The 17,739-nt window shown below is 36.5% G+C and overlaps 1 non-coding gene across 1 annotated transcript; it reads right to left on the bottom strand.

The window, feature by feature from the left end:
* Nucleotides 1–9,037: 9,037 nt before the first annotated feature.
* Nucleotides 9,038–9,129, bottom strand: Trnai-uau (transfer RNA isoleucine (anticodon UAU)). The gene is given in 2 exon segments: nucleotides 9,038–9,073; nucleotides 9,092–9,129. It is a non-coding gene; the product is annotated as a tRNA-Ile (tRNA).
* Nucleotides 9,130–17,739: the final 8,610 nt, after the last annotated feature.

Here is a 17,739-nt window from a genome sequence, read left to right on the forward strand (position 1 = left end):
AAATGTCCGCACTCACAAATGCATGTTATAGTACGGATCAAAACGAAAATGTATTTTAGTCAAGTGCTCAATATTCATAAGTCTTACTAATGTTGTTGTTGAATTCCCTTGTCATACTTGCTTTGGCGCCCTGAGTCCTTTTTATCTTAACTTCTTAACAGCATTTTCATTGGTAAAACTAATTTTGAATGTAAACAACGAGAAGTTCGTCGAAGAAGATCCTGTAATGTCGTCGGAGGAAATATAGTAAGGAAATTACAAGACAAGATGGGAAAATTAACTTTGATGGAAGTGAACCATAATATGTTGTAGGTCGAAATCGTTAACTAGCTGCAACCCACACAGGATTTTGTAAATGTCGAATTGCGTTTCCATAATGTGCGTGCCTAATATTTTCCGTTCTATCATTAGTCAACAAATCAACTTTCTCTGATTATGAATGTTACAGTTACTAGCAGAAGGTATGAATAGGGCTAAGTGTAATACATACACATACATACATAAAATCACGCCTCTTTCCCGGAGGGGTAGGCAGAGACTACCTCTTTCCACTTGCCATGATCTCTGCATACTTCTTTCGCTTCGTCCACATTCATAACTCTCTTCATACAAGCTCGGCGGTTTCGGGTACTTTTGACCTGACCCTTTACCAGGACGTCCTTAATTTGATCAAGATACGTTCGTCTAGGTCTTCCCACTCCGACCTTTCCCTCCACACTCTCCTTGTATATCTGCTTAGTCAACCTGCTTTCATTCATCCTCTCCACATGACCGAACCATCTTAACATACCCTTTTCTATTCCTGTAACTACATCTTCTTTCACATCACAACATTCCCTTATCACGCTGTTCCTTATCCTGTCACTCAATTTCACACCCATCATACTCCTTAACGCTCTCATTTCCACTGCATTTATTCTGCTTTCATGCTTCTTTTGCCATACCCAACTTTCACTCCCATACATTAATGTCGGGACCAACACGCCCCTGTGCACAGCCAGTCGAGCCTTTTTGGATAGTTTCTGACTGCTCATAAAGGCATGCAAAGCTCCATTCACCATGTTCCCCGCGTTCACTCTCCTTTCAATATCACTATCATACTTGCCATCTGATGTAAACTTTGATCCTAGATATACAAACTCTTTCACTTGCTCCACTTTTTCTCCTCCAATCAAAATATTACATGCTGTCATTTCTTTCTCCATTTCAAAAACCAGTGTTTTAGTTTTACTTACGTTCACTTTCATTCCTTTCTCTTTTAAAGCTTCATGCATACAGTTTACCATCTCCTGTAACTCCTCCGCTGATGACGCCAGTATAACCTGATCGTCGGCATAGAGCAGACATTTGACGAGTAACTCATTCATCCTTAATCCACTTTTAGACTCTTTCAAATCTGTCAAACAGCTATCCATAAATAGGTTGAACAGCCACGGTGACGCAACACATCCTTGCCTAACGCCTTTCTCAATCTTAAACCACTCAGTGTGCGCTCCGTTTATCCTGACACAAGCACTCGAATCCTCATATAAGGATTTCAGTGCTCGTATTAAGAGACTGCTCACCCCATGCATAGAAAGTGCTGACCACAATTCATTCCTCTCAACTCTGTCATAGGCCTTTTCCAGATCTACGAATGTGCAATAGACTTTTTGACTCTTGGCCAAAAACTTTTCGGCTATGCACCGCAAGGAAAAGACCTGATCAGTACATCCCATTCCCTTTCGAAATCCCGCTTGAGCATCCCATATTTTGTCATCAGTTTCATTCCTGACTCTATTAATCAATACCTTAGCATACAATTTGCCGACGACGCTAAGCAGGCTTATACCACGATAATTTTTGCAGTCCAGCTGTGACCCTTTTCCTTTGTAAAGTGGCACGATAACAGCCTTACACCAATCTTTTGGTACTCGGCCGCTTCTCCAACACAAATTGAAAAGGCAGTACAACTGACTAGCTACTACGCCTTTTCCTGCTTTAAGCATCTCGACCGACACTCTATCACACCCAGCAGCCTTTCCCGCTTTCATACTCTTAAGTGCTTCCACAATTTCGAACATTTCAATTTCGCCTTCCATCTCATTCTCTTTTTCTTCGCTATAGCAGAAATCTTTCTTATTTCCTTCCTTTTTTTCAAATAAACTTTCAAAATAGTCCTTCCATATCTTTAGTACACATTCTTCTCCTTTCACAACGCTACCATCCTGGCATCTGATCCTAGTCAGCTCTCTGGTTATAGTATTTCCTCGGGCTGACCTTACGGATTTCCAGAATACTTTCAGATTTGACTGAAAGTCTTCTGATAGCCTTTTATCAAAATCCTCTTTATACTCCTCTTTCTTTCTAATCACAGCTTTCTTAACCAAATCTTTCATTTTCTTATATTCCTTACGTGCTTCATTCACATCTTCATCTATAACCTCTTGCATTCTTAAGTTAGCTTTTGCTGCTAACAAATCCAGCCATGCTTTCTTCTTTAATCGCACAAGTTCTTGCACATCTTTACTCATCCACGCATTTTTGTGATTTTTTCCTTTCCTTCTTCTACTTACACCACACACTTCAACAGCTACTTTCACAATTCTTTCTTTAAATTCCTTCCATCCATCTTCAATATCGCTCATTTCCTCTAAATCTTCAAATTCATCCTTCAGTCTATTAATATACTTCTTATCTACATCCATATCTTGCAAATTTTCTACTTTTACTCTTTCCAAAGCGCTGGTTTGCTCCCTTACCCTGTGCCGCCAGCGATTGAAGATACCCCTTATCCGGGATATCACCAGTAAATGGTCCGAGTCAATGCCAGCACCGCGATATGCACGGGTATCCAGCACTTTGTTCTTCAATCTTTCATCTACAATCACAAAGTCTATCATACTTTTTAAAATACCTTCCACTCTTGTGTAGGTGTGGATCTCTTTATGTTGAAACATTGAGTTCGACACAAAAAGATCCCACTCTAGACAAATTTCTAATACACTTCTTCCATTATCATTCACCTTTTCGTCACCAAACGCACCAAGCACCTTTTCATATCCATCACGCTTTACACCCACCCATCCATTAAAATCACCTAACATAATAATCTTCTCATTTGGCTTGGTAACTTTCAATACTTCTCTTACACTATTCCAGAACTCCTCGTTTTCGCTTTTTGCTGATGTTGTACCCCTCGAACCCACATCCCAAGGTGCATAAACACCTAGAACGAAGATCCGAGTGATTCCAACTTTCAGCCTAATCCATAGAAGACGAGGGCTGACACACTCATACTCATTCACGCACTCAGCCATTCGTGCAGAAAGAATTAGACCGACCCCTTGACAGCCTCGGCTGGTACTGGAAATTCCAGACCAATACGCCGTGTAAGGGCCGTGCTGCGTCGCGTCGCATCCTTTCCGCTTCGTTTCATTCACGCACAACACATCCAAACGTCTTTCATCCATCATCTGGCATACTTCCTCAATCTTATCCTTCATTCCTCCTCTTACATTCATCGTCGCAAAGCGGCTTTCAGCAGACCGCATACCGCTCCCGCCGGGAACGAGACGTGATGGGGTGCGGACACCATCGCCGCCATTTATATGCTTTTTAAGGTTCATAATGCGATTCCCACGAGAGTAATTGCTAAGTGTAATTGAGTTGAATAATACAAATAGGATGACACTAGTTTTTCAAAATGAGTGAGCGTAACAAGACTGGCCGCTTTTTAGTTCGTATATGATTGTGTAACTACAACTTTATACGTCTACGGGACTCAAGTACAACACAAGTATCAAGATTTTATTGCAATCTTGATTAATATTTATGATTCAATTCTTTGTCCAGTCTGTGAATTACATATGGCTCGCGCTGGCTGCGAAGTGATAAATTGGTTTAGGCAAACTCTTAAGTATTAGCGATTCGCGACGCATCTCTACGGTTAATGTAGCTGTGCAAGAAATATGAAATAGAACATGAATCACAATTAAATGTGTCTGGTAAATAAATATTATTCATAAAGTACCGTAAAGAGGGTTCTAAATATGAAATTGATTCTTACATTTAGACCGAAGAAAGTAAGTACTTAGTCCCCGTTGATGTTTGTTATACTATGAAGGCCTACCTAGCTACTTAGCTATAGCTAGTGGTAGTAGAAACCTAGTTAAGAGTCGAAGTGGGTGGGCTGTTTTGACTCTATGATATTCTTATCAGACAACTTTCTCGGGCTCTTTTTTGTTCAAAATTCAAAGCTTAATCTGACGGCCACGAATAATTTGCGACAATTGTCAATCAGGTACCGACTTAGCAACCAAATATTTGGCAGAATATTTATGCAAATTATTGGCGCGTGCTGCCTAACTTAGTATTAGAAAGTTGTACGAAAATATCGGGCTGTAGATTGACGGGTGATAGAATACCTATACGGAAAGACGGTCAGAGGAAATCATGATGTTCAGCGTGGTTCGTCGTTGTGGTAGCTGCGCGTAGCTCGTCACAAACAAACGCTCCCGTTTGACAGATACGATCTGCGCCTGCGCCGGTGACTGTCAGCGCTCCGCTCCAATCTATTGTGACAGCCATGAACTGTGCCAAAAAGAAAAGTAAGTAATTACAATTAACCGGTTACTATTTTAAGTTCACTGACTGTATTATTCGGAAGAACTACTAATATCTCTATGTTTGTCAGAAGCTTGTCGTCTTTAATTCGTCTTCGGCATCGTTACGCATGAATAAAATTTGATCTGATCAATACTTAATTATATCGGTATGATTTTATTGGTCAATATCATTTGGTGAATACATTGTATGTGAATGTGTATACATACATTTTCGTAAAAGGTTAGGTCAAGAGTATCCAAACTGACGAGCTTGCATGAAAAGAGTCATAAATGTGGATAAAGTGAAAGAAGTATGCAGGGATCGTAGCAAGTGGAAAGATGTAGTCTTTTCCTGCACCACCGGCAAACGTTGTTTTGCCATATAAATAATTTTTAGTTATTTTATTAGTTTAAAGAATTTTATTAGTTTTGCCGTGTGGTTCCCGGCACCATTACAAAAAAGAATAGGACCACTCCATCTCTTTCCCATGGATGTCGTTAAAGGCGACTAAGAGATAGGCTTACAAACTTGAGATTCTTTTTAGGCGATGGGCTAGCAACCTGACACTATTTGAATCTCAATTCTATCATTAAGCCAAATAGCTGAACGTGGCCATTCAGTCTTTTCAAGACTGTTGGCTCTGACTTCCCCGCAAGGGATATAGACGTGACCATATATTTGTATGATTAAAGAAAATGTTAAGGGTGGACAACACTTATCACTAAGGGGTATGGAAAATAGATGTTGGCCGATTCTCAGACATACACAATATGCTCACACAATTTCATGAGAATCGGTCAAGCCGTTTCGGAGGAGTACGGGAACAAACATTATGATACGAGAATTTTATATATAAGATGAATCACTATGTGTATGTTATTGAATATATGTTTAAAAGAGTAGGTAAGTCTCAAACGCAATATTTGCTTACCGTACGCTGTTCTGGATGTATCTATATGCTGCGCGTGAAAAACTCTACTTCTCTATTGGCAGAAGCCTACTAAAATATTTGTAGCATACAGCAGACAAAATGCAAAAGAACTGCCTACATTGGCACCCCCGAAGTTGCGATAGTTGCAGCTATTTGGGGGAACAAATGTCTGGGTATACCATTTCCGCCGTGCCCAAATAGAAGAAATCTTGGCTTGCCATAGCGAAAGAAGTCTTAAAATTGAAGTTGATATAGAACGGAAAAACCATAGTGGAGACGTATGCTATTTGAAACTTGTAAAGATGCGAGATTTGAGAAACAAGAAAATCTTGGCTTCTATTAAATAACGCAGAAACTAACAATGACATTAGTTAGTTTCTGCGCAAAACACAAAAATAATTTTCAATGGAAACAGGATGTTGTCTCAATACGAAACTGACTACAAATATCGATTGTCAGTTAAGAGTATTAAAGTGATCGACTAAGTACTGTTTCCGAGTGACGAAAGCAGACCACTTCGTGATCCACGGTGCTCCCAAATCAACGCTAAATACAGTTGTCCCTACATTATCTTTCCAATTTGATCGTGTACCTACTTAAAATGGAATTTTAATTCGTCATGAAGTTACTCTTTGGCAATATCTCAGCAAGACAGATTGTAAAATCCTTCTTCTTTCCTACTTATATGATATTTAAGTGTTATTTTAATATATTATATAAAAATTCTATTATTTTAGCGTGATTTTTTAACCAGAGTCAATAAAAATAAAGAATAGAACCACTCCATCGCTTTCCCATGAAAGTCGTAAAAGCTGAACGTGACCTATCACTCTTTTTAAGACTGTTGGCTCTATCTACCCCGCAAGGAATATAGACGTGATTAAGTGAGAAGTATTAAGTAATACGCTCTTAGGTATTTAGTAACTATTTAAGCAAATAAAAATAAATGAATAAGTAGAGATCAGTTAAGTAAGCATTAATTTTGTTTAATTGCTATTGATTCAATTCAATTCAATTTAATTGCTATTGATTCATATACTCAAGAGTTACCTACAGCACATTATGGGTTAAGGTATGTTCCTCGCTTAATACTTTTATAAGGTCGACTTGTAACATACAAGAGGTTCGCTTATTGTTTGCAATACGACATATTGATAAAATAATAAGAGTACAAATGCGAACTTTTTCAAATACCTTCCGGAAGAGATCACTTGCTTGGTTATCATCTGTGTACATAATATTTAACATGTGTATCCCAATCTTGTGATCATGCCTGTTTTGATACCTAGGTAAAACTTATAAATTCCTAAAATCTAACATAGCTACGATAAGACTATTATAATATTAGTCCCTACTATATACAATTACATATCAATAATAAATTGTGTGTAATATGTTTAGATATTGTTATAGGGCTGAAATGTTTCCTGTAATTACAACGCCAGGTAAAGTTTCGCTAATTAGTGCCAAATTGGACTAATCAGGTGAACTATTACGAAAAAAGAATTAAATTATAGTTAAACTTTAAATGAAGTGTATTCTATACTGTTATTAATGTGGGACAGAGTCGATACGTTCCCGAGGATACTTTACAATCCCGGTAGACTACATTATTGCCGATCATATGATATCCCGACAGTGTCTTTATCTTTATTGCCTTTCTATCTCTGTCCATGTTGCCTTTCTATCTCAATGTCAATTTCAAATCAAAATATATATGTTGTGTAGATTGAATCAATTGCTTTTGTATTGCCATGATATTTTAGACATGAAAACAATCTTCTTGATTTTAATCTCAATTCTTAGGTTTTTAGTTTCGATTGAGCAACTTTTTTTTTATAAAAAGAAGGTTTCAATTTGCCTATAGTTAAAAGCATTTCGATTCGATTTCGGTCTGAACACATGATGACGAAATAATGTGGAGTCACATTCTTCATTTACGCACGCACGCACCAAGCCGCATGTTTCCTCGTACGTTACTACGGGATGGAAAAAATCAAAGGGTTAATAATTATGTCGAGAGGGTGGTTCGCGCACGCTCCACAATTTACATTCCTCACGACCGAGGTCGGCATTAGGGTCGGGTCGCTTCGGTCACCACAAGATTAGATTCACATTTTTTACCTCTGGGGCGTAATTTGCGGAAAAGTCAGTTTTTGTTCACAACTTATCTATAGGAATTTATTTTGGGAGTAATAAGTAATTGTAGAAAGTTTTTCAAAACTAGATATATTTTTTTCTGATGTAATTTGCATTTGAACATGACCGTCTTTCTAGTAAAACAGTCATATTGCACAGGGTTAAACAACAACCTATCTCACTACATATGACACTATCTTCAATTCAATAATTTAAAGGTTGACGTAACTAGTCGTTCATCGAACGTTCTTTTTTGAAGTTGGTTAAAAATAGTAAGCAAACTCCATATCTAGTGACCTTTACCCGTTGTTGATTGTTCTGTGAGTAGCTACTGCGGCTGCTGTTACGAGGCTTGCCCATTGTCTCGGCTTATTGGTTCACTGTGCGCAATTATTTTTCAATAGATCAAGCGAGATTAGAAGCATAAGCTTGTTTGTTACAATTTGTTCACATGCAACAAGTAATAAATATTAGTATTTCTCTACATACGCCAAAATACAAAATGTTATAGGAAGTCCAATTGCCGTGTGGTTCCCGGCATTGCCGTGTGGTTCCCGGCACCAATACAAAAAAGAATAGGACCACTCCATTTCTTTACCATGGATGTCGTAAAAGGCGACTAAGGGATAGGCTTACATACTTGTGATTCTTTTTTTAGGCGATGGGCTAGCAACCTGTCACTATTTGGATCTCAATTCCATCATTAAGCCGAGCAGCTGAATGTGGCCATTCAGTCTTTTCGGGACTATTGGCTCTGTCTACCCCGTAAGGGATATAGACGTGACCATATGTATGTATGTAAGTCAAATTTTTATTTAAATAATATGAGAATAATAAGGTAAAACGGATATATTAACCCTTTCGGATATTGCAAACATTTCTGTAGTTACTATGAATGAAATGAGACTATGTAAATTACACCTATAGATAGGTATTTAGTATCTAAATATAATTTTATGTGGGTAGGTAGTAAAGATTTGAAAACTTAATGGGAAATGTATATAGGGAATGGTATTTATTTGTTTTCTCTTTGCTCTTTAGTTTTTTGACGAAATATTTATAAATTTTACACGTATAAGTACTGAAGGACAAAATAACTTTTTCATCTCGGAAAAGCTCTATTCCCTTGGGATTTGCGTTGAATTATTTTACATTGTTACATTTAAAAATTGTAAAATACAAAACAATAAACTGTAAATTACAATAATTACATTGTACGGGAGTGAACCTGCGGGCAAAAGGAAAATATACAAATTTTTGGTTGCAAAGAACGTTTTTAGAGTAAGTAAATAGTTTTGTTTACGAGTATTAAAACTTTGTTTTCTTCTACAATACAAACTTAAACTGCATAAAAAATTCTATTAAAAGTATAAAAAAATATGCTCCAGGTGAGGCTCGAACTCACAACCCCGGCATTGCTCACGAACACTGTCTTATAAGTACCGTGCGCTAACCAATTGCGCCACTGGAGCGATGAACAGGGCGGCGAAATAACGATATGGCTTCTACGTGGCCCCCCCGTCCTCCGCAATCACCTCCGCGTCCTAAGTAACGAACACAGAATGACGTCAACTTTACATGGCTGAGTGAATCATGTAAATTTTAACTGTTGTTCAACTCCGCATTAGAATTTTTATCAACATATTTTTATTATGATAGGAAATTGAGTTACGTAATCATAATAATAATGTCTATTTTAGGAGTCATGTTTTGTGGGTATCTAAGATAAAGAAAACGTAAAACTTCTTAATTAATTTCTATTAATATTTTACTGAAAAATAATTGTGCCGTGTGGTTCCCGGCACCAATAAAAAAAAAAGAATAGGACCACTCCATCTCGTTCCCATGGATGTCGTAAAAGGCGACTAAGGGATAGGCTTATAAACTTGGGATTCTTCTTTTAGGCGATGGGCTAGCAACCCGTCACTATTTGAATCTCAATTCTATCATTAAGCCAAACAGCTAAACGTGGCCTATCAGTCTTTTCAAGACTGTTGGCTCTGTCTACCCCGTAAGGGATAAAGACGTGATCATATGTAAGTATGTATGTATTAATATTTTATCTGTAGTTATTCTCGCTACTTACTTCAAATATAGATTGTTATTGCCACTACCTTTAAAATCAATATGTGTTCAGTGCAACCTCATTGATACGTATAAAATTATAAAAAAAGCATAATGACAATAGAATTTGAAAATATCTTGAATTTTGGTTGTCATATTATGTAGTTAAAAAAGATGGTTTGTAAGATCAATTATTAAAGATTTCGAGTTCATTACAAAGATCCAAGTTTTATTTAGTGCTTTAACATTTGGTCCTATCGCGTCGGATTGCTTTGTAGCAATATTGAAAAGACAAATATAGCGAGTACTGTGTTTTCATATTGCTATAGCAAAATTGCATGTATACATAGTTCCGGTGTAAATAAGTAGTTATATTGCCCAACGCAAAGTCCACAATGCAGTCTATTATTCGATTACAAAAAGATATTTTGTCGCGTATAATAAACGCTCATAATAAATTTAAGAACACAACTGAAGAGATGTTGACTGAATATTTTTTAGAAACGAGATTGCATTGTTTAGAAGAACATTGGAAACAATTTTCAGAAAAACATCAAAACTTATATATGGATTATGATAAGTTAGATCAAAGTTCATATGTACAAGAAGATGTGTATTCGAAATGCGAAGACGAGTATATATAATTTAAATGTCAATTAAAGGAATCTCTCAGGCAATTAAATGAGAAAAATATAAATAGTAATCAAAGATGCAATCCCGCTTCATCAGTTAAGTTGCCAAGAATTACTATTCCAAAATTTTCAGGCGAGTACACGGAATGGACATCATTTCGGGAGTTATTTCTGTCCATGATTCACCATAATGATAACCTGAATTCTGTTAAAAAATTACACTACTTAAAAGCTCACCTTTGCGGGGAAGCTGAACAATTAGTCAGACATGTGCCGATTACTGCTGAAAACTATAGCCACTGCTGGACTACATTAGAATCACGTTACAACAATAAAAGGTATTTATGTAACTGTATTTTGCAGAGATTATTCAACCAGCGAAATCTAACGATCGTGTCTTCGGCTGGAATCAAAGAAATTACCAACAATACATCTGATTGTTTAGCTGCGTTGAGTAACTTAGGTGTTAACATAAGCACATGGGATAGTATTATTATTTTTCTAGTGAGTTCAAAGCTCGACCCTGAGACAAAAAAGCAATGGGAGCTTCATTCTGTCGCTGACAGTCGCACTGAATTGCCTACGTTCAAACAATTTCAAGAATTTTTGACAAGTCGATTTACGGCGCTGGAGTTTATTCAACCATTTGATACGCCAGAACAAAGCACAGATAGCGTGAAGTTAAGCAATGTAAATAGTATGAAAACATTCCATGTATTTAGGATGTTTTGCGAATTTTGTGGTGACAGTCACAAACTTTATTTTTGTAAAAAGTTCGCTCAAGAGTCCTATGAAATACGTTATAATTTTGTAAATAGTAGAAATATGTGCTATAATTGTTTAGGGGGAAACCATTGTTTAACTCAATGCAGAGTAACTTTTAATTGTAAGATATGTAAAAAAAGACATCATACTCTTCTTCATCCCCCTGAGACCTCATGTGTAAATGCCTATAAAACAACAACTAATTCTAATGATATTGCGCCTTCTTTCGTTAGCGATGTTAGACATGTGGCTGAAGACGTACTATTAGCTACTGCTCAAGTGCATGTAGAGTCGAATTCCGGTAACTATCACGTAGTACGAAGTTTAATAGATCAGGGTTCTCAAGTATCATTTATTTCAGAAAAAGCAGTTGATATATTACAACTACGTAAGGAACCTACAAAACGCGTTATAGTGGGTCTAGGAGGTGATCAAAAAACGATGGTTTCTGATTATCAGGTACAGTTAAAAATTCAATCACGGCTTAATCCGAAAACAGAAATTTATGTAAAGGCTTTTGTTTTGAAGCAAATCACATCATATATTCTTAATAAAAAATTACGACCATTTAATTGGCCCGAACTAAATTATATTGCTCTTGCGGATCCCATGTATTCAGTCCCCAATAATATTGATTTGCTTCTCGGTGCAGATGTGATGAGCGAAATAGTACAAGAAGGCATTTTGAGAGGCCCGCCTGGAACGCCTGTAGCGCAGTGTACGAAGTTAGGTTGGCTTTTATTTGGTCCAATTGGATAGCAACACAATATTGTTTTAATTTAAATATGAAAATAATCATTGTTATAGAAGTTCATGATTTTGTTAACTTAGTATTATGTTGTACCTATATAATTATGTTTTAAGTTATTACTCGTATTTTCTAGTTCAAAAATAATGCATAAGTTCAATTGTTTATTGCATTTAAAGCAATTATTATTATTTTAAGTTTTGTTTAAATAGGTAAGTATTTGATATTTGTGGCATCCCCTCATGGCGGGCGGTAGTAGAAGGACCTGTCACGAGGTCCTTGGCGGGCGGTATGTTCAGTGCAACCTCATTGATACGTATAAAATTATAAAAAAAAGCATAATGACAATAGAATTTGAAAATATCTTGAATTTTGGTTGTCATATTATGTAGTTAAAAAAGATGGTTTGTAAGATCAATTATTAAAGATTTCGAGTTCATTACAAAGATCCAAGTTTTATTTAGTGCTTTAACAATATGTTTTAAATCTATAAATTTACACTCTGTTATGGTTTACTTAATCGTTTTTAAAAAAGAACTGTAGAGGTGTGTAACTCATAAGTTATTCATTAAAATATATACCTACCTATGTAGATCCGTGAATTACGAAGAGTGATTAAATCACTTCAATGAATCATGAATACTTATATATTTTTTTAATCCTTTTTATAAATCTATTCTTCAGCAAGTACATCTTTATTAATCAGTCATAAGTACCTACATCAGATAATAGATGTAGGTATGCTGCTTAAAGATCAACATCTCTTACACCGTCAAATATTTGTTACAAAGTAAATCTAAGCAGCGAATGAACATTTTGTTTTGTCATTTCACAGAAAGCTCTGTTTGGTGATTGAAATAAGTGATGAAAATAAAATAAATAATCACTTCGCGTATCTCTAACGAACTACTCACCTTCATTCCTGAAATCATGCATTTGGGTCACGACGCGACGTGATGCGACCAGTTACTTATTCACAGGTCTGGCCCGAGGATTCATTCCCGTAGGAATTTGAAGAAATAAAAGTAACATAATTAATCAAGTTATCCTCTGATATTTTCCAAATAAAATATTGTCTTGTAATTCAACCTTCTACACGCGTGCATGATCTAGCTGCCTAACATTGATTCCAAAGGATCTGAAAGGTGTAAAGGTCGATATTCATTTATTAATAACTAGGACGAAATAAATGGTGTTCATATTTTCTAGTAAGTAATTAAGGTTACAAACACTTATACTTAATAATTGTAGCCTCATATCGTTAGCATATCTATTATGGAAATAGTTTTAATATTTTTGGATAGCCCGTGTAAATAGGGCCTATCCTGCGGGGAGCGTAACCGAAAAAAAAAGTATGAGAAAAAGGAAATGGAAAAATATGATATTATTCAAGGCTAGACGACCGTATAACTAGGCAGTTTAAAAAGTACTCACCAACATCCACCGTGCAGGAGAAATCCTCGCAGTGAGGCTGACCAGGGCTCTGGGAGGCTTCTAAGTTCTGCCGGCCGGCTATTGTAAAGTCCTTGAATAATACTGATTGCACCAAATGTATGTATGTTCACTTCACAAATCGAAGTAGTATAATGACTAACGACTAAATGAAACTCATAAATTAACAGTTCCAGTCGAAGATCAATTAAAAGAACGTAGAAGAGAAAAATTCGGAAGATTCCGACATAAGAGATTTTGACATAATGTTTTTAAAAAGAAAAACAACACACTATCGCTCATGTGGCCAGTCAGACGCTAACCAAAGAGGCCTTCCGCATTAGGTTTTAGAAGGAGGTACCTCGCCACTACCTAGATGGTGCTAGCCTTGAATGAAGAACCTAAAGATATGGGTAAATAAAAATAATAATGAAAAGAAGGGACTTATCGGTCCAACCATTCTCCCCGGCTTGGAAGTTCAAAGAACTTTCAAAGAAAAGTAAGTTGAAGTATATTAATTATTACAATATATGATGAGAGAGAACGTGGCTTAACCGAGAGACAATTTAACAATTAACGTAATTTAAAAATTATATTTTCAGGCAAATGTATTAAAGTTATTTATTATAAATGATAAAATTCAACAACCGGTCTTTTATAACACCGTATTTTGTTTTAACTAAGGCAACTCTGATAGTTTCATCATTGCCCGGATATAATTTTATAATTAAACCTATAGGCCAAGTAAATGGAGCGAAGTGAATGAGATGAGACCCGAAATAAGTATTACTTTTTTTAAGTTTAAATCTTACGACAGTTCTAGCATCTAATATCCCGAACTTTAGTTTTAGAATGTAAATAATTAAACCGAAACAAAGAAGTTTATCAGCTTTGATTAACTTTATATGCTTATGGAAATGTACACTGTGAACGACACGTAGTAAAATTATTTCACATATTAAATGTGCCTTAATATTTATAACTGACACCTTCTTTTTGAAACGCAATATATAAAACGTATACGCAAAATGTTTTTCCAGGAAGAAAAACGTTTAGAGAACTCATATAATACGAGCGATTCATTTTTGATAAGTTAAAACATTGACTTTGAGTTCAGGTAAAGAATCCATATTTGGTGGGTTGATAAACCATGGAAGGTAATTCCACCACAAGCTATTGGAAAGCAATAATTCAGCATATAGAATGACTGGGGCATTTACACCTTGAACATCGAATGAGCAAGCTACTATAGAGAGGATATTCCTCTTAGTACATTTATTATGTACATCGCAAACAGTAACAAACAACTTGTCATCACCAGGCTCCCTCGCGAGACCTAACACCTTGGAAAAATTCCCGTCTTTAGAAATATTCACCGTACTTCGGTGGTACTCGGGTAAGTGGGACAACAGCTCAGAAAAGTTGCTAGCCGACTTGACAAGGTCGAAAGATCCTGCCTTAAATAGGGAAACCAATTGTTTGGACAAAGAAACTGCAATTTTAACATTAGGCACTGAATAAACTAAATCGTCTATATGAAGCCTACCCTTAGAAGCAGCGACTGCTTCAGGAAACTCATGAGACGTACCCTCAGCTAACTGCTTAACAGTTCTCATAGTGAGATAAAGGCTTGACTTCAGTCCAAAAGGTAAAGGACTGAATTGAAAAGTATAAGGACTGAATTGAAAAGTATGAGTAGGTTCGTTCTCATTGAATCGAAACAAAATACGCCAATATTTCCGATCATTTTCGGGATTTTTAATTTGTAAATACATTTGTTTCACATCAGCCGTCATAGCTATTGGAAATAATCGAAAATCAATAAGTAGTAAATATAAGTCCGCCTGCAAATTAGGGCCAACGTAATGGATATCATTCAGAGAAAGACCAGTATGTGTTTTAACGGTTGGATCCAAAACTATACGAGGCATAGGCTTGTCTGCACGAATAACCGCGTGGTGAGGAATGTAATAGCCCTCAACATTTAAAGAAGATTGGGGAACTTCAGATAAATAGTCATTATCGATGTAATCATGAATTACAGAATTGTAATTTTCCCTCAACCCGGGAGTATGTTTAAATTTTCGCTCTAAAGCCATAAATCGACGAAGAGCAATAGCCCTTGAGTTACCTAATTCTGAAGGCGTGCGACAGAACGGCAGAGAAACGGAATAGCGACCACACTTGTCACGTGACACCGAAGAAGTGAACAAATTCTCACATTCTGTTTCTTTTGGACTTAAATATTTCATCTGCGGTATCTCCTCTAACTCCCAGAATTTCTGAAGGACATCGTTAAGAGCGAACCCAGTGAACGAAGTAACAGAGGATGTTTGTGGTACATCACCCATTAAAACATAACCAAAGGTAGTCAATATAGCGGGTGGCGCGCTAGTGCCTGATTCAACTCTGTCACCTAGGTAAATAAAGGGGAATAGCTGAGCGCCAAGGATTAAGTGTATATCCCCGGGAATGTTCCAGGTAAGGTCAGCCAAACAAATATTTTCTAAATGAGTAAAATCAGATTTATCAATAAAACAGGATGGCAATTCATCCGTAAGACAATCAACCACTAATGCACTAATTTGGTATGACTGTTTGCTGTCTACACGAGACTCAATATTTAAAACAACATGCCCATGAATAGGACGTGTTGACTTACCAATTCCCTTAACAAAAGAATTACTTAATGGAATTATTGGTAAGTTCAATAATTTGCAAGTGTCGGTTGTTATAAGGTTATTCATTGAAGCATTATCAATCAAGCAACGAATCAACATCTTACTCGCATCCCTACCCTTGGCGTAGACCTGTGCCGTAGCTAGCAAAATAGCGCTCGAATGCACTTTAGCATTAAAAGACATTGAGGCGGCATCAGTAAACAAAGATGACGTCACAGGGGCGGGTTGATACGGCGGGTTCTGCGCGCCAACGGCGGAGTTCATACTCAGGTTCGAAACATTCTCTACGACCTGACAAGCGGGCTGCTGACTAGTGCACGCGCACTCGACTCGAGATGAAGAATCAGTTTTACCGACTTGCGAAGTTTGGAAATGAGTTTTGCTTTTAATAGCATTTTGCTCAGAATTATGTACTCTATCGAAATGCAACAAAGAATGGTGTCGCTTGTTACATAATCCGCAAACAGCTGACGAATTACAATTGGAAACAGTGTGGTTTAATCCACAACAGTTAACACAACCGTTCTTAGATTTAATAAAATCATATCTACTTTTAGGTGAATCTAAATTGCGGAAAGATGAACAGTGATACAACGCATGCTTATTGCCATGACAACAAGGGCATTTCTCAAGTGACACGGAATCAACAGTGTTGTCACTGTGAGACAACAACGTGTACGTATTCTTCTTACGCGAGTTATTAGAAGACTGAGAAAGAGGTTTATTGACGTTCGAATTTTTAGAGCTTAAATTATTTGAACGTTGTAATATTTTAACTTGATCACGAATAAATGTAATTAAGTCGTCAGAGGACGGTATTTCTTTCTCACGTACCGATAACTCGAAAGCTTGTACAGATTGAGTGTCTAAATTACGTAATGCACAATTAAGGAAAATAAAATCAGACAATTCCGAAATCCCTAACTGTTTTAATGCTAAAATAGAAGCAGAGTATTTCTCAATAAATATCTCTAAGCTCTGTGCAGTATAAGAAGTATTTTTCAAATCAAAAATATTAGACAAATAATGTGCACCTAGCGTGCGTTTATCTTGGTATCGTTTAACTAAGCTATCCCATATTATTCTATAGGTTTCGCCAGTAGGTACGATTCCGGCCGTGATCTTGAGGGCGTTGTGCGTTAATTTACCTATTAAATATTGCACCCGCTGAGAATCTGACAATTGAGTATTATTATGTATGTTAGATTTGAATGACTCATAAAAAATAGGCCAGTTCTCAGTACGTCCATCGAAACTAGGGATCTCAACGGCAGGAAGTTTAATATGAGTTTTCTGATTACATTTTGATACCGTGGGCTCTTTGACCTTAACCTCGTCATTTACGTTATTACGAACACGTTTGATACGACAGTACAGATCGTCAAAGACAACCAACTCTTGATAATTAGGAACAAATTTAGGGTTTTCTTCCAGCATTAGCAAATTAAGTTTATCAATTATTTTTTCAAAATTACCACGCAAATCGTCAATTGTCTCTGACGTGGCCATGAAACTTTCACAGGATTTTAACGAGTAACTAGTAACCTTCTTTGAAAGTTCAAATATATCACTAATACGGGAAAAAAGCATTTGTTTTTTAGAATTCAAAAGGGAAATTTCGGGATTAATCTCCATTATGAAGTCTTGTGGTATTTCACAAAACCAATAAATAATTATTATTGATTATTTCGGTATGAAACAATATCAGAAAACCGAAAATAACGTTAAGGGGAAATGCTAAAAATTATGCAATTATGACAA

The sequence above is a fragment of the Amyelois transitella genome, chromosome 2, assembly GCF_032362555.1.
Source record: "Amyelois transitella isolate CPQ chromosome 2, ilAmyTran1.1, whole genome shotgun sequence".
NCBI lineage: Eukaryota > Metazoa > Arthropoda > Insecta > Lepidoptera > Pyralidae > Amyelois > Amyelois transitella.